This window comes from Mandrillus leucophaeus, unplaced genomic scaffold (genome assembly GCF_000951045.1).
Source record: "Mandrillus leucophaeus isolate KB7577 unplaced genomic scaffold, Mleu.le_1.0 Scaffold266, whole genome shotgun sequence".
Classification (NCBI taxonomy): domain Eukaryota; kingdom Metazoa; phylum Chordata; class Mammalia; order Primates; family Cercopithecidae; genus Mandrillus; species Mandrillus leucophaeus.
In genome coordinates, this window is record NW_012102765.1 from 798,743 (window position 1) to 816,958 (window position 18,216).

The window sequence follows — 18,216 nt, forward strand, 5'->3', positions numbered from 1 at the left end:
GTGGCCTGATCTCGGCTCACTGCAGCCTCCGCCTCCTGGGTTCAAGTGATTCTCCTGCCTCAGCCTCCTGAGTAGCTGGGATTACAGGCACCTACCATCATGCCCGGCTAATTTTTGTATTTTTAGTAGAGATGGGGTTTCACCATATTGACCAGGCTGGTCTCGAACTCCTGACCTCGTGATCCACCCGCCTTGGCCTCTCATAGTGCTGGGATTACAGGCGTGAGCCACCGCACCCGGCCAAATCTTTCAAAATTTAAAACTTGGGGGCAAAAACTTAATGTGCCTCAAACTGAAGTCTTGTTGACCACCACACACGTGCACTCACCCCCAGCCTGCTGCTTTTCAGGTCTTCCCTGTCTTGTTAAACGGCGGCTTCATTCTACCTGGTGCATAAGCCAAACACCTTGGAGTTCTCCTTGACTCTGCTTGTTCTCACATATCTCCTGTCAGTCCACTTGATTCATAAGCAAATTCTGTCTCTTGTACATTCAACATACATTGTGAAACTGACCACTCCTCACTGTCTTTACCGCAGCCATCATTCCTGCTGCTGTCGCCAGCACCTCCTTTTATTGCGGCAACCTAAATGGTCTCCGCTTCCAACCTTTCCACACTTACCCCAGGCTATTTTCTACATAATATCCAGAGTGATTAATTTTAAACATAAGCAGACTCTACTGCCAAAAGCTTCCCAGAGGCTCCCATATCGTTTACAGTAAAATCCAGAGTCCTTATCCTCTAATATAGCATCACCCTGTAGCCCCACCCATACCTTCTGTCTCAGTCTCCTGCCCTTTTGTTCTCATCTCCTGCTCTCCCAGTCTTCTTCAGACATTGTCCCTTGAATATGCCAAACATGGTTCCATGTCAGAGCTGTTTGCACTTCCCGATCATTCTGCCTCGATTGTGCTTCCCTCAGAAATTCACATCGCTCACTTCCTCAGGTGCTTCCAGTTTCCGCTCAGATGTCAGCAAACAGGAGAAGCCTTTCCTGCTCATCCGTGTGGAGCAGCCCTCCTGTCAGCCCTGACTCCTTTACCGTTTGTTCTTTTTTTTTTTTTTGAGATGGAGTCTTGCCTTTTTTTTGAGGTGGAGTCTTGTTCTTGTCCAGGCTGGAGGGCAGTGGTGCTATCTCGGCTCAATGCAACCTCTGCCTCCCGAATTCAAGTGATTCTCCTGCCTTAGCCTCCCGGGTAGCTGGGACTATGGGTGTGTACCACCACACCCAGCTAATTTTTGTATTTTTAGTATAGACCGGGTTTCGCTATGTTAGCCAGGCTGGTCCCAAACTCCTGACCTCAGGTGATCCTCCTGCCTTGGCCTCCCAAAGTGCTGGCATTACAGGCGTGAGCTACTGCACCCGGCCAAGTGTTCATTTTATATTTACTCAAATACTATGATTTTTCAGTTAATAAGGGTTGCTCCTAAAAAAAGGGGGGGGGATTATGATTTTATCCTTCTGAAAATTATATATACTGATTTCTTTTCAGAATTTCCTCTTCCTAAAGTAGAGTAATATTTTTTTCTCTTCTTGGGCCAAAAGAAGATAAAAGTAAATAAATAATAGAGTCATAATTTTTGCTCCTAGGAAAGGGCAACTTCTGTACTTGTGAGATGGGTCCCCTCCGTCCCATGCGTCCTCCTCAAGGACATCACACCTGCCGTCCTTCCCGCTTCAGTCGTTTTTCTCTGCCTTCTGCATTTTTTCTCCCCGTCTTTTCCATCAGGATCCCAACCTAAAACAATGGAAACAAGACAAACGAAAGACCTCCCTCTCCACCACCCGCCACCCCAGTTCTGTACCCTTCATTACAGCGATGAGTGGTCTGTGCTCTCTGCCCCCACTTCCTCCTCTCACAGCAGCCTTAGCCCACTGTGTTCTGCTTCCCTCTCCACCCTGTTCATTGAAAGTGCTCCCATCACGGTGATCAACCACCAGCTGCCAGTGCGGCACTCGTTTCTGTGTCCTCCTCCTACTGGACCTCACAGTTGATCACGTATCTTCCTTCCCTTAGGACTCTTAAGGGCCTGCCTCAGTCTAACTTAGGCCTAAAGGAATACAGGAAAATGCATGCTTCCTGCAGGCAAGCTGTCTGAGGAGGGGGCAGATTCATGCATGTCTAGTTTCTGCTCTTAAAATTACCCGTAGAAAAATCTCTCTTTCCTGGAAGAAGAGAGAAGGAAAAGATGGGAAAAAATGCCAGAAGCATTTTTCCAGCGGAATTCTTCCCATACAAATGGGGTAATGAGTATTTCACCATCAGGAAGCTCCTGCAGTTTTGATTTTGTGCTTTCCTGCCTCTTGCTATGATCTTGCATATAGATTATTTTTATGTCTAAATGAAATTTTGAAGCAGTCTGATAAAATTTTCTAATCTTAAGGATTCATTTAATGGAATTAACAAACTAGGAAACTTCTTAAATTTAAAATTTAGTACTACAATCATGATAAACTGTCCATGAAAACAACTTTTAAAAAATAGTCACGTATAGATAATTTTCGCTTGACTTTTTATGTATTCTTCTATTTTCCCTTTCTCTTACAGGATGATTGCTTTTTTAAAAAAAAACATTAACCGGGCATGGTGGCGGGTGCCTGTAGTCCCAGCTACTCGGGAGGCTGAGGCAAGAGAATGGTGTCAACCCAGGAGGTGGAGCTTGCAGTGAGCTGAGATTGTGCCACTGCACTCCAGCCTGGGTGACTGAATAAGACTCTGTCTCAAAAAAAAAAAAAGTAATTAAGAAAGCAGCAGCCCTTCAGGGAATATACTTAGAAAACAATGGTATTTGAGTAATAGTTGTCTTTTCCATAAAATTTAGACAAATGCTTTACTGAAGAGCCAGTACCATGCCTTGAAGGACAACTGAATTTTCAAAGTGGCAGAGAAGTCTGATTTCACATGTGATGGAGAATTAGTCCTCTGATTCTAGGAAATGCGGTGATAAGGGCCAAGCTTTACATTGATCCCACATGTCCTCACATCACTACAGCTCTCCTCTGCCTCCTACTCATTCCAGCTGCTCTCTGCTTTTCCTGTGCTACCAGGTTACACACACATTTTTGCTTGAAGTGAACTGCCTCTACATATCAGTAGTACAACTATTAAGACTTGTATTTGGTCGGGCGCAGTGGCTCAGGCCTGTAATCCCAGCACTTTGGGAGGCCAAGGCAGGTGGATCACCTGAGGTCAGGAGTTCGAGATCAACCTGGCCAACATGGTGAAACCCCATCTCTACTAAAAGTACAAAAATTAGCCAGGCGTGGTGGCTCACGCCTGTAATCCCAGCTACCTGGGAGGCTAAGGCAGGAGAATCACTTGAACCTGGTAGGCGGAGGTTGCAAACAGCCAAGATCCTGCCAATGCACTCCGGCCTGGGCAACAGAGCGAGACTCCGTCTCAGGAAAAAAAAAAAAAAAAAAAAAAAGAATTGTATTCACTGTTTTGTATTCAGGGGTAAAAAAGACAAAGGAAAAAAAAATATTCAACATGTAGGTGGAAATCCAGGCCTCTTACAGAGCAAGGTTGGGAATATTTGGTTTCGCATGTTTGCTTTAGGTAGCCTTTTCCACTGCTTAAACTGGTTTGAAACCTTGCCAGTGAGTGGGGTCCATTTCCAAGCAGATTTAATCACAGAAGGGGTGAGGGGATAAACCTTTATCCAAATGGGTCTTGTATTAGGCCATTCTTGCGTTCCTAAGGAATACCTGAGTCTGGATAATTTATTTCAAAAGAGGTTTAATTGGCTCCCGGTTCTGCAGGCTGTACAGGAAGCATAGTGGCATCTACTTCTGGGGAGGCCCCAGGAAGCCTCCAATCATGGTGGAAGGCACAAGAGCAGGCCCGTCACCTGGTGAAAGCAGGAGCAAGAGGAGAGAGAATAGTGGAGAGGGATGTGTGACACGCGTTTAAGTGACTAGATCTCTTGTCATGGGCTCACTTATCACCAAGGGGATGGTCCCAACCCATTCAGAAGGATCTGCCCCCGTGATCCAAACACCTCCCACCGTCAGGCCCTACCTCCAACAACGGGGATTATGATTCAACGTGAGATTTGGGTGGGGACAAATAGACAAACTATATCAGGTCTTATGTACATGTTTGTTTTATACATGTCATTCATTTCTGGTTAATTTAAGCACTCCTTGCTTTAGTGTAGGCTTTTTTTTTTTTTTTTTTGAGGTGGAGTTTTGCTCTTGTCACCCAGGCTGGAGTGCAATGGCATGATCTCAGCTCACTGCAACCTCCACCTCCTGGGTTCAAGCGATTCTCCTGCCTCAGCCTCCTGAGTAGCTGGGATTACAGGCGCGTGCCACTACGCTGGCTAATTTTTTGTATTTTTATTAGAGACAGGGTTTCACCATGTTGTCCAGGCTGGTCTTGAACTCCTGACCTCAGGTCATCCACCCACCTTGGCCACCCAAAGTGCTGGGATTAGAGGCGTGAGCCACCACGCCCAGACTAGTGTAAGCTTTTCTAAATGATGTTTAAAAGCAATTATATGGGCCGGGTGTGGTGGCTCAGTGAGCCTGTAATCCCAGCACTTTGGGAGGCCAAAGCGGGCGGATCACCTGAGTTCAGCAGTTCAAGACCAGCCTGACCAACATGGCAAAACCCTGTCTCTACTGAAAATACAAAAATTACCTGGCACGGTGGCACATGCCTGTAATCCCAGCAACTCAGGAGGCTGAGGAAGGAGAATTGCTTGAACCCGAGAAGACAGAGGTTGTAGTGAGCTGAGATCATGCCACTTCACTCCAGCCTGGGTGATAGAGTGAGACTCGGTCTCAAGAAAAAAAAAAAGAAAGTCTATATAATATGTATTCTACTAAATAGGCAATATACTGATTGCCCTAAAACAGAGCAATGTTTTGTTAGTACCTTGATGGTAGTCATAAGGATGTGTACTCATGGACTTCTGTGTAATAGAGGTTTGCATCAGTTATCCAAACCTGAACATCTAAATAGTTGGAGGTTCTTTACTCTCCCCATTCTTTCCCAGTTCTGCCTGCACATGCCTTGTTTGCCTAAAGTTTAATAGGCAGCTATTAAGTTTCTACCAAGCATAAAGCATTGCATTTTGGAATTGGTAACCAAGCCAGTATTGATCTCTTTCCTTTTAAGTGTTTATATCCATCCAGATAAGGGAGACTGGCTGGCAATGTGTTCTTAAGGATAGTAATAGCTTCATGGAGGGAAGGAGCCTTGAAGAATGCCCAGAATTTTCATTCGTTCAGTAGAGAATTTAGTTGGAGGAAATAGGGTAAAGATATTCCAGGTAGAAGGAAAAAAGGCATTTCTCTATCAGTGCACAGTTTATATGTACCTGAAATAACTAGGTACCAAAATCTCTCACTCAAAATTAAAAGTCACTCTCATGCAGGTTAGAATTGGCCAACTCTGTTTTATGCCCTCACAATGCCCCATGTGTATTTCTGTTACAGCACCTGCCTAACTTTATTGTACCTTTTTTTTTTTTTTACAACTTTTTGACTCCTTAGTTTAAATAGGTCACACTATGTTGCTAGTGAGGTCTCACTGTGTTGCTAGCCTTGGCTCAAGAAAGTGCTGGGATTACAGGCATGAGCCACGATGCCCTGCCTCCCCATCAGTTTAGTTGAAAACAGCAACTGTGTTGGCTACATCTTTATATCCCTAGCACTTACCGCAGTTCCTGGAACATACTTGACTTGCATGAAATGTTCACCGGTAAATGGCCGGGCGCGGTGGCTCACACCTCTAATCCCAGCACTTTGGGAGATTGGGGCAGGCAGATCACTTGAGGTTAGGAGTTCGAGACCAGCCTGGCCAACGTGGTGAAACTCCATCTCTACTAAAAATAGAAAAAGTAGCTGGATGTGGTGGTGGGTGCCTGTAATCCCAGTTACTCAGGAGGCTGAGGCAGGAGAATCACTTGAACCCAGGGGGTTGCAGTGAGCTGAGATTGCGCCTCTGCACTCCAGCCTGAGCGACAGAGTGAGATTCCGTAAAATGTTTACCATTAAATGTCTGTATAATTGAGCATTATCCCTTTTGCAGACTACAAGCTTGCTCCAGCAATGCTGCTGCTGCTGAAGACGTTTGGGACACCTTGTTAGTGTTCAAGTTTCCACTAAAGGAATGGTTGAAAGAAGTCAGATAGTTGCCCAGACAGGACTTCAGATGGCTTTCCTCCTGTTTTTTAATTTTTACCTTTATTTTTCTGTAGAGGTGGGATCTCACTATGTTGCCCAGGCTAGTCTTGAACTCTTGGCCCCAAGTACTCCTCCTGCCTCAGCCTCTCAAAGTGCTTGGATGACAGGTGTGAACCACTGCACCTGGCCTGATTTTCAGTTTAATAGGTCCAAAAACTCAGTTTAGTCCTTGTACTCATATTTGATTAGTCTTAGTAATACTGAGGTTGTATAGTGTAGTCGAAAAATTCCAGGCTTTGAGAATCACAGAGATCTTGATTAAATCCTGGCTCTGGCATTTACTAGTTTTCTCATGTGAAAAGCAGAATAGTAACAAATAGGGTTGATGTAACAATTAAAGGATATAATATAAAGAATGTACTGCTGATACTACAGTAAGCTCAAATAACTATTATTAGATAGCTATTGTTACAATAATAGAACTTAGCAGATGCTGATTTACAATCCAAATATCAAATCTATTGACTCACAATATTAGTGAAACTGTCAAATAGATTAAAATTGTTATGTCCACTGTGTATTCTTTTCTAGTTAGGAAATTTTGCCTTGGAAAGGTTGCTTAGAGAATTAAGAGAAACAGTTTGTCATAATGGCTACCATCACCAAGCTCTGATGCCTGATGTATTAGTCTTCCCTAAGAGGATTAAACTGTCACGTCAAGCAGAATTTACTTGGGTTCCCTTTATCCTGGACACTTAACAAACTCTTCTTTCGCTCTGAAACTGCAGGTTGACCATACCTTGCTTCTATTGACTCTTTCGTTGAATCTGCACATCATTAATTTTAATTTTCTATAATAGGCCTATGTCAGATTTTTGGAGTACCTCTTTTCTTGTCCATGGAGGATATGTTCCAAGACCCCCAGTGGATGCTGAAACTACAGATAGTAATGAACCCTATATACACTATGTTTTTTCCCATACAGTAATGAACAGGTAGTGAATACAGCATGGATATGCTGGATAAAGGGATGATTCATGTCCCACTTGGGGCAGAACAGGATGGTACGATATTTTATTATGCTACTCAGAATGACATGCAATTGAAAACTTGTATATTTCTAGAATTTTCTGTGTAATAGTTAAGAACTGTAGTTGGCTATAACTGAAACCACAGAAAATGAAACTGCAGATAAGGGGGGACAAGTGTATTTTCTGCTTAGGTTTAGAAGTTTCTCTTTTTTTTTTTGAGATGGAGTCTCGTTCTGTCTCCTAGGCTAGAGTGCGGTGGTGCGATCTCGGCTCACTGCAACTTCTACCTTCTGGGTTCAAGTGACTCTCCTGCCTCAGCCTCCCGAGTAGCTGGGATTACAGGCGCCCACCACCACACCTGGCTAATTTTTTGTATTTTTAGTAATGATGGGGTTTCACCATGTTGGCCAGGCTGGTCTCGAACTCCTGACCTCAGGTGATCCACCTGCCTCGGACTCCCAAAGTGCTGGGATTATGGGTGTGAGCCACAATTACAATTGTTAATTGTAATATTAACAATTCGCTTGGCTTGTGAATTGTAATAATATTATCCATTACTTGTAAATTTAAATCCATTTCCTATTTCTGGGAGGTTCTTTCACCCCCTTTATAATTCAGTATACTCTGCTTTGACATTGTAAAACATTGCTTTGGATATTCTCAATGGTGGACAGTTTTTCTCCTTTGAAAATAAATTTGATTTTTTTAAGTAACAGAGGAAAGTCTGATGCAGATTGCCTAATCCTTGTGAGTAACTAAGAGGAGCAATACTATCTTCACTCAAAAGAGTCCTGTCAATAAAATTATAATGCTTTTTTTTTTTTTTTGAGATGGAGTTTCGCTCTTGCTGCCCAGGCGGGATTGCAGTGGTAGGATCTTGGCTCATCTCAACCTCTGCCTCGGATTCAAGCGATTATCCCGCCTCAGCCTCCTGAGTAGCTGGGATTACAGGCATGTGCCACCACACTTGGCTAATTTTGTATTTTTAGTAGAGATAGGGTTTCTCCATGTTGGGCAGGCTGGTCTCGAACTCCCAATCTCAGGTGATCCACCCTCCACCTCCCAAAGTGCTGGAATTACAGGCATGAGCCACCACGCCTGGCCTGTAATACTTTCTTGAATACTATTTTGCCAGGATTTCTCAGGGGTGAGGATTCTAAAGTGTTTTGAGTAATGACAGTAAGAGTAAACAATTGGAGTGTCTTCCCAAGTTAATCTAATGAGGATGTTATTCATTCGTATACATGCCTTTGAAGATATTTTGTAGTTGTTTCCACGTGCTCTTTCTTGTCCATGAAAGCCTCTCCGTCTTGCTGAGCGCGGTGGCTCACGCCTGTAATCCCAGCACTTTGGGAGGCTGAGGCAGGTGGATCGCCTGAGGTCAGGAGTTTGAGACCAGCCTGACCAACATGGCGAAACCCCATCTCTACTAAAAATATAAAAATTAGCAAGGCATGGTGGCACATGCCTGTAATTCTAGCTACTCAGGAGACTGAAGCAGGAGAATCGCTTGAACCCAGGAGGCAGAGGTTGCAGTGAGCCGAACTTGTACCACTGCACTCCAGCCTCGATGACAAAGCGAGATTCTGTCTCCAAAAAAAAAAAAAAAAAAAAAAATCTGTATTTTTCTTTGAGTTATACTCTTGCGGTCTTATAGCCCAGTGGTTCTTATACGTTGTAGCCTTAGGACTACAGAACACATTTAAAAATGGGAGATTCCACTGGGCATGGTGGCTCATGCTTGTAATCCCAGCACTTTGGGAAGCTAAGGTAGGAGAATTGCTTGAGCCCAGGAGTTCGAGACCAGCCCGGACAACACAGGGAGACCCTGCCTCTGCAAAAAGTAAAAAAATTAGCCGGGTGTGGTGGCACATACCTGTGGTCCCAGCTACTCAGGAGGCTGATATGCAAGGATCTCATGGGCCCAAGAGGTCACGACTGCAGAGAGCCATGATGGCATCACTGGACTCCAGCCTGGGTGACAGAGCAAGACCCTGTCTCAAAAAAAAAATTGAAGAATCTAAAGAGCTTTTGTTTATGTTATATGTATCCATGAAACAGAAATTTAAATTTTTAAAATATTTACATTCATGTACAGTGACACACACATTGAATATTTTCATAAAACATTTTTATGAAAAATAGCTGTATTTTTCTAAGAAAAATCTTAGAAAAGTGACGTTGTTTTACATATTTGCAAATCTTTTTAATATCTGGCTTAATAGAACTGGGTTCTTATGCAGTCTGTTATCATATGTTGATCGGATTAAAGTACACGAAGAACATCCATCCTCTCAGAGAAAGTCACGTTGGGAAAGGGAGAAGTATTTTAAGACCTTTTCGGAGAATTATAGATATTCTTCTTGGTTACTGTACCAAACCTTGACAAGTAGTAGTTTTCCTAAAGGCTAACTATAATGTGGGATATAAAATCTTAAGACCTTGGCCAGGTGCAATAGCTCACACCTGTAATTGCGGCACTTTGGGAGGCCAAGGCAGGTGGATCACTTGAGCCTAGGAGTTCGAGACCAGCCTGGGCAACATAGTGAGACCCTGTCTCCTAAAAATAGCAAAAAATTAGCTGGACATAGTGGCACGAGCCTGTAGTCCAGCTACTTGGGAGGCCGAGGTGGGAGGATCACTTGAGCCTGGGAGGTTGAGGCTCATCGTGCCATTGTACTCCAACCTGGGTGATGGGAGTAAGTTACACCCTGTCTCAAAAAAAAAAAAAAAAAAAAAGTCTGTCTTACAGTTGGAGTGAAATCTACCCAGGAATGATTTCACATCATGCATCTTTTGGATGGTTCACTGAGTTATGTGTTAGGCACAGTTCTCCAGAGGAGAAACACAACCAATAGGATACATGTAGATACATAAGAGGAAATTTATTATGGAAATTGGCTCACATTGTTACCAGGGCGGCAAGTCCGGTTGGGATCCACAGTCCTCAGTTCTTGTCTTCTTGGAAGAAAGAATTCAGCCAAGACAGAAGTAGATTCAAGGCAGGAGTGAAGGTTTTTTGAAGTAACGTTCACTTGGAAGGGACCAAATGGACAACTTGAAATATTGAATGCCCCTATTTCCTGATCCTTCCTGGTCTCCTCTCATCCTTCTCCTTGGGTGGGCTGCTGGCTCATTGCCTCATGTGCAGTGACTTGCCAGTATCTGAAAGGGTCCACGGCTGCCATTTGGTGTTTGGAGTTCTGTGCATGCTTGCGTAGGGCAATTTTCCCTTACTGGCCTACTGCTCCCAGAGGAGGGTCATGTACTGGTCACACTCCACCATTTTGCTCCTTACTGCACATTCCTGGACGTATTTGCTCAATTCCTAGGATCTTATCAGGAAGTTGTTGCCCATAAGCCCAAGATGTTTCCTGTTAGGAAATTTTCCCCTCCCTGGTGCCAGCTGCAACCAGTTATCATTCCTGAAAAGGCCACCTGGACATTCCTTGGGGCCTGTCCTGCCCCACTCACACCTGCCTGTCTACCTACTCTAACAGCGTGATTATGGAGGCCAAGAATTCCCAGACACACCATCTGCAAGCTGGGGAACCAGAAAGCCTGTGGTGTAATTCAGTCTGAGTCTGAAGGGCTGAGAGCCAGGAGGGCCCATGGTGGAACTCCCAGTCCAGGGCTTTAAAGGCCTGAGAATGGTGAAGGGTTGTGGGACAGGCAGCACTGGGGTAAGTCCCAGAATCAGGGGCTGCGGTATCTGAGGGCAGGAGATGGGTGTCCCAGCTCAAGAAAAGAGGGATTGGAGGATGCCCGTCCACATTGGTGAGGATGGATCCTCTTTAATCAGTCTACTGATTGAAATGCTCATGTCCTCCAGAAACACCCTCATGACACACCCAGAAATCATGCTTTACCAGCTATATGGGCATCTCTTAACCTAATCTAGTTGACACATACAATTAACCATCACAGCCACCTTCAGGCTGAATAAGTCTCTAGAAGAACTCAGAACTCAATGAAAGCTGTTATGCTCATGGTTATGGTTTGCAACAGCAAAAGGATATAGATTAAAATCAGCCAAGGGAAGAGACACAATAGGACAAAGTTCAGGAAGTTCCAAGCACAGAGCTTCCAGCTGTCCTCTCCCAGTGGAGTCATCAACAGTGCTAAATTCTCCCAGCAGCAATGTGTGACAATAGACAGAATATTGGCAAGCAGGGAATCTCAGCTAGACTCTGATGTCCAAAGGTTTTATTGGGGCTCTGCCATGTGGACATAGTCAACTGCCTGCATAGCTGACCTTAGCTTCCAGCACCTCCAGGTTGGCCTGTCACTGCATGACCCAAAGCCCCCACTATAAATCATTCTTGTGTAGCCCAAGGTTCCCTTGTAAACAGACACTATTTTTTGGTGGGGGGTGGTAGGGGACAGGGTCTTGCTCTGTTGCCCAGGCTGGAGTGCAGTGGCACAATCTTGGTTCACTGCAGCCTCGACCTCCAGGACTCAAGCGATTCTTCTCTGTCAGTCTTCTTGAGTAGCTGGGACTACAGGCGTATGCCACCATGCCCAGCCAATTTTTGTATTTTTTGTAGAGACAGCATTTCGCCATGTTTCCCAGGCTGGTCTTAAACTCCTGGGCTCAAGCGATCCTCCCACCTTGGCCTCCTGAAGTACTAGGATTACAGGCGCGAGCCACTGTGCCCTGCCCAAAGACACTTATCAGGCAAGACATTCCAAGGGTTTACAATTACCGCTCAGGAGCCAAGGACAAAAACCAGACCTCCCTTTGGGCAAGGTTAAATTGTTCACTACACAGTATGTTTCTCATGTCATCACAAAGAATATTTTTTAAATATTTTTTACAGTGTACTCAAGGGTCATGATTTAGTAAAACCAGTCTTTTTTTTTTTTTTTTTTTTTTTTTACTTCATCAAAGACATTCTTACATAAAACTGGTTTTGTTTGTTCTGCTTGAGTGCAGGTAGTGCTTGGCGATGTGTGCTAATACATTTCCACACCACTGCCTTGATTACGCTAGCTGTCAGCAGGTACCCACTATTGCTTTTACGACCTTAGTGTCAAACTAGGCAAATAACATCTTAATTTTTACTTTTTCTGTTTACGAAAATAGTTTCGGCCACGGTTATGCCCTCAGAACCTCTGCTCTAGCTAAGCACCCTATATCTTTACCTTGTTTTATGACATAAAGCAAGAGGACCGAGACTGTACATTCTTTGAGGGTAGGTTGCCATCTTCATCTTTGTGGTCAACATTTTACCTAGCACAGTGCTTCATATGCAACAGAAATTCAACGAACGCCTGTTAAATGAATGTATAGAACTTTTAATCACTTCAGGAAGTCTTTCCACAACTTGATTTGGTTTTAAAAAAATGCAAATAAAAGGTGACTTTTTCTTCCCATTTGTGATAGATTTTTTTTCTTTTGTCATATAGAAGCGTTGTCAAATCTGTGCTGATTCCCAAGAAACTGGAGAATCAGTTTTGATTCCCTGGAGAATCAGTTTTGTCTCCCTTGTGACAGTTAAATCCTTCACCGAGGTTGCCGCCTGTGATCCTAATGACTTCTGTCATGGTGCAGACACTCCTCCTCCAGACTAGGGTGACAGACTCCAGCCCTCTCCACGTATAGTTTTACTCTCCTCACATCTGTTCCCTGGTAACCACCAAGATGGTCTGTTTGAAATGTGGATAGGCCGGGCACGGTGGCTGTATCCCATCAGACTGGGAGGCCGGTGGGGGTGGATCATTTGAGGTCAGGAGTTTGAAACCAGCCTGGCCAACATGGTGAAACCCTGTCTCTACTAAAAATACAAAAATTAGCCAGCCGTGGTGGTGGGTGCCTGTAATCCCAGCTACTCAGGAGGCTGAGGCAGGAGAATCACTTGAGCCCAGAAGGCAGAGGTTACAGTGAGCAGAGATCGCACCACTGAACTCCAGCCTGGGCAACAGGACAAGACTCTGCCTCAAAAAAAAAACAAAAAACGGATAATAAGCCAGGTACTCTTTTCACATATTTAATCCTCATCATCCTTACGAGGGAGGGTGCTGTTTGTTATCCTTACTTTACAGATGAGAGGCCTGAGGACCTCTGTGACCTAGCAGGTCTGGCTCTGGGGTCCCAGATGTCTCCTCTTAACTATGTGCTAAATACTTCTCACTGCTTAGTGTCACACCTGTTGGCTGTTGTCTACAAGCCAAAGATAAGCTCCCAAACATGACATCTGAGCCCTTCCATGCTCTGACTTCTGCTCTTAGGGCTTCCCTGTGTCCTGCCTGTTTGGTGCTGCTACAGTCTCTAGGAGTTCAAATCTGCACACAGCGTCCCTGTGCACAGTGCTGTTTATAGCCTCTGCACTGCGGCTGCTCCTGTCCCTGCTAGCAGGTCTCCTAGGCCTGCCTGTACCCCTTTCACCTGGCAGAGTCTTACTTAGGAGAGAGCTCAGGTGGTGACTGCTCAAGGAAGTTCTCCTCCACCTCTCTCCTTTGTCCCCTTCCCCAGTGAAATGAAGAGCTCACAATGAGTGGGGCAGACAGATGAAGGCAGGTAACTGTAACAAGTGTGGTAAGAATTACAATGTGAGAGTTAATTATAAGGAAGGTAAAAATTTTTCCATAGCAGTTTGTCCTATATCCTAAACTAGACTATCCATTCCTTTGAGGGTACAGACTCATACTGTCAGTATTTGGTAGATAAACAAAAAGTAAAATATCTGAAAAATAAGTAAACACAGCATTTCTCCTAGATTTCCTATTTCATATTTTCTTCCAAATCCACAAAATTATGAAACATTTTTTTTGAGATGGGGCCTCACCCTGTCACCCAGGCTGCAGCCTCTGCCTCTTGGGCTCAAGTGATCTTCCCACCTCAGCCTCCTGAGTCGCCGGGATTACCGTGTGTGCCACCATGCCCAGCTAATTTTTGTATTTTTTTATAGAGTCGGTTTCACCATGTTGCCCAGGCTGGTCTCAAACTGGACTCAAGCGATCTGCCCACCTTGGCCTCCCAAAGTGTTGGGATTACAGGTGTGAACCACAGCACCCAGCCTAAAGTTTTGAAATCTTACAGACTTTCGGAAAATGGTATAAATACAGATGTGTAGGGTTTTCTATTTTTAAATAATGAGTTTTCCTTCTCTCTTTTCTTTTGTAAGCTCCTTGCCCGACTTGAAGGTAGAAGTTCCTTGAAAGAAATAGAACCACATCTGTTTGCTGATGAAGATTCACCTGTGCATGGTAAAAATACAACCTTTATAAAAATATAAATGCAAACAAAGCTTTATAAAAGGATTTTTCACATCAGCTCACATGTACACACGTATTCCTGCAAGAGGTTATACAGGTTAAACTGTCCAATTGAAAACTGAGACACAGGTTGTGACAGGAAGCTTTTAAGCTTTCCTCACCGGTGTCAGACAAGATAAGTTTGCTTCTCTGCAGTAAATCTTCATAGTCTGCCTTGACCTCTGTCTTATTCCCAACACACAATATTTATAGTTTATTTTGAAATTATTTTTCTTTAGAAGTTTGCGGAGTTACAGGGAAGTCCTTAGGTACCCAATTGTTCTCTTAGTATTTCTACAGCAGGGAAAACTTACGAAGGGCGTGTGCTTAGGTTGATTTTTTTTCTTTTTATGTAGCGGCTTCATAGAGATAAAATTCACCCACTTAAGTGTGCAGTTAAGTGATTTTTAGTATATTACACAGTTGTGCAACCATTACCACAACTGATTTTAGAGCATTTTATCTCCTCATAAAGAAGCTCATTTCTAATCATTGTCATCTCCCATGTTCCCCAGCTCTAGGCAACTACTAGTCTACTTTCTAACTATAGATTTGCCTTTTCTGGATGTTTCCTATAACTGGAATCATGTAATATGTGATCTTCTGTGACTGGCCTCTTTTACTTTGAATAATTTGCATTGTATAATTCATTGTCACCACATCATAACACATACTAGTAGTTCACTTTTTGTTAAATATTTCATTGCATGGGTATGCATGTTGCTTATCCGTTTGTTAGTGGATGGACATTTGGGTTGTTTCATTTGCTGGCTGTTATGCATAATGCTGCTGTGGTTATCTGTGTACGTGTTTTTCTGTGGATAGATGTTTTCAGTTCTATCGGGTAATACCTAGCATAGGCGTTGCTAGGTCATATGGCAATTCTACATTTAACCTTTTGAGAAACTGCCAGACTGTTTTCCAGAGGAGCTTCACATTTTATTTGCACCGTCATTGCATTGCCAGCAATGCAATGATGGTTCCAGTTCCCATATTCTGGGAATACTCGTTATTGTCTGTCTTTCTGATAATAGCCATCCTAGTCAGTAGGAGGTGTTAGCTCTGTGTGGTTTTTGACTTACATTTTCCTCATGGCCAGTGATGTTGAGTATCTGCACAGGCTTATTGGCAAATTGTGTATCTTTGGAGAAACGTTTGCTCATTTAAAAAAATGAGCAAACGTTTTTTCATTTTTCGTTTGCTCATTTAAAAAATCAGGTTATAGCCAAGCACGGTGGCTCACGCCTGTAATCCCAGCACTTTTGGGAGGCTGAGGCAGGCGGATCACAAGGTCAGGAGTTCGAGACCAGCCTGGCCAAGAGACCAGCCTGGCCAATATGGTGAAACCCCATCTCTACTAAAAATGAAGTTTCCAACTGTTATGGTTGAATTGTCTGTTTCTCTCCTGAGTTTTATCATTTTTTACTTTTGTATTTTGGGGCTTCATGTATTGTTAAGCACACATAACTTTGTATTTTGTCTTATTGCTGGTTGACCCATTTATCATGATAAAATGTTCTTCTTCGTCACCTCACATCCATTAGGAAGGCTACTATCAAAAAAACAGGAAATAGCAAGTGTTAGCAAGGATGTGGAGAAATTGTAACCCTTTTGCACTGTCGGTAAGATTGTAAAACAGTGCGACCATTATGGAAAATAGTATGGAGGTTCCTCAAACAATTAAAAATAGAGCTACTGTATGAGCCCATAATCTCTCTCACCTGTGGGTATTCATCCAAAAAAATCGAAAGCAGGATCTTGGAGAAATATTTGTACACTCTTGTTTATAGCAACACTATTCACAATAGCTAAGAGGTAAAACCAACCTAAATGTCCATCAGTATACTCATGGAAAAGTATCCATCAGTGGTTGAGTGGTATATGCAAAATGTGATATATACATGCAATTGATATATTATTCGGCCTTACAGAAGAAGGAAATTCTGTCACTTGCTACAACATGGATGAACCTTGAGGACATTGTGCTAAATGAAATAGGCCAGACAAAAAGACAAACTGCTTGATTCCACTTACATGTAGTTTCTAAGGTAGTTAAGGTAGTTAAATTCACAGAAAAGAAAGTAAAATGGTAGTTATCAGGAGCTGGGGAGGTGGAGGAAGTGAGTCATTGTTTAATGGATGCAAAATGTGAGTTTTGCAAGATGGAAAAGTTGTGGAGTTCTGCTTCATTGCTTCACAGCAATGTGAATGTACTTCACACCGCTGAGCTGTACACTTCTAAATGGTTAAAGTACAGGCTGGGCACGGTGGCTCATGCCTGTAATCCCAACACTTTGGGAGGCCGAGGTAGGTGGATCACCTGAGGTCTGGAGTTGGAGACCAGCCTGGCCAACATGGTGAAACCCTGTCTCTACTAAAAATAGAAAAAATTAGCCGGGCGTGGTGGCGGGTGCCTGTAATACCAGCTACTTGGGAGGCTGAGGCAGGAGAATAGCGTGAACCCGGGAGGGATTCTGTGAGCTTGCAGTGAGCTGAGATCGTGCCACTGCACTCCAGCCTGGGTGACAGAGCAAGACTCTGCCTCAAAAAAAAAAAAAAAAGAAAAATTACCCAGGTATGGTGGCTTATGCCTGTAATCCCAGCTATTCGAGAGGTCAAGACAGGAGAATCGCTTGGACCTGGGAGGCAGAGGTTGTAGTGAGCCGAGATTGTGCCATTTCACTCCCGCCTGGGTGACAGAGCAAGACTGTCTCAAAAAGAAAAAAAAAAACAAAACCAAAGACAAAAAGCTTATGATTGTCATTTTGCTGTTTTTTATATATGTCTTATGTCTTTTCTGTTTCTTTCTCCTTTACTGTTTTCTTTTGTGTTATTTTCTAGTGTACCATTTTAATTCCCTTGTCATTATTTTCACTATATTTTTCTGAATTATTTTTCTAGTGATTGCCCTGGGATTACAAGTAACATCATAATTTCTAACAATCTAGTTTGGATTAATACAAACTTAATTTCCATATTTTGTAAAAAGCTTTGTTTACTGTGTAGCTATTCCCTACATGATTATACATCGTCTGGTCATCAGCACATTTAATATTATTACTGAATTAAAATAATTAAAATGATTACTTAAGAATACTTTCTGTCCAGGTGCGGTGGCTCACACCTGTAATCCAGCACTTTGGGAGGCTGAGGTGTGTGGATCACCTGAGGTCAGAAGTTCAAGGCCAGCCTGGCCAACATGGTGAAACCTCATCTCTAAAAAATTAGCCGGGCATGATAGCGGGTGCCTGTAATCCCAGCTACTCGGGAGGCTGAGACAGGAGAACTGCTTGAACCCAAGAGGCAGAGGTTGCAGTGAGCTGAGATTTCACCACTGCACTCCAACCTGGGCAACAGAGCAAGACTCTGTCACAAAAACAACTTCCTTCTTAAATCAGATAGATGAAAAAATAGTTACAAATATAAAAACACATTTATACTATCTTTTTTTTTTTTTTTTTTTAGATGGAGCCTCACTCTGTTGCCCAGCCTGGAGTGCAGTGGTGTGATCTCGGCTCACTGCAACCTCCACCTCCTGGGTTCAAGTGATTCTCCTGCCTCAGCCTCCCCAGTACCTGGGACTACAGGTGTGTGCCACCGCACCTGGCTAATTTTTTATTTTTAGTAGAGATGGGGTTTCACTATGTTGGCCAGGCTGGTCTCAAACTCCTGACCTCAGGTGATCCACCCGCCTTGGCCTCCCAAAGTGTTGGGATTACAGACATGAGCCACCACACCCGGCCTGTACTGTCTTTTATATTTACATAGATAGTTACATTTCCCTATGCTTTT

General features: G+C 43.5%; 1 protein-coding gene across 1 annotated transcript in view; it reads left to right on the forward strand.

Annotated features, from left to right (window-relative positions):
- Positions 1 to 14,298: 14,298 nt before the first annotated feature.
- XRCC2 (X-ray repair complementing defective repair in Chinese hamster cells 2) overlaps positions 14,299 to 18,216 on the forward strand; it is a 12,773-nt gene continuing 8,855 nt past the window's right edge. Inside the window, exon 1 of the mRNA XM_011984317.1 lies at positions 14,299 to 14,376. The gene's annotated coding sequence lies outside the window, so the exon portion shown is untranslated. The remainder of the gene's footprint in view (positions 14,377 to 18,216) is intronic.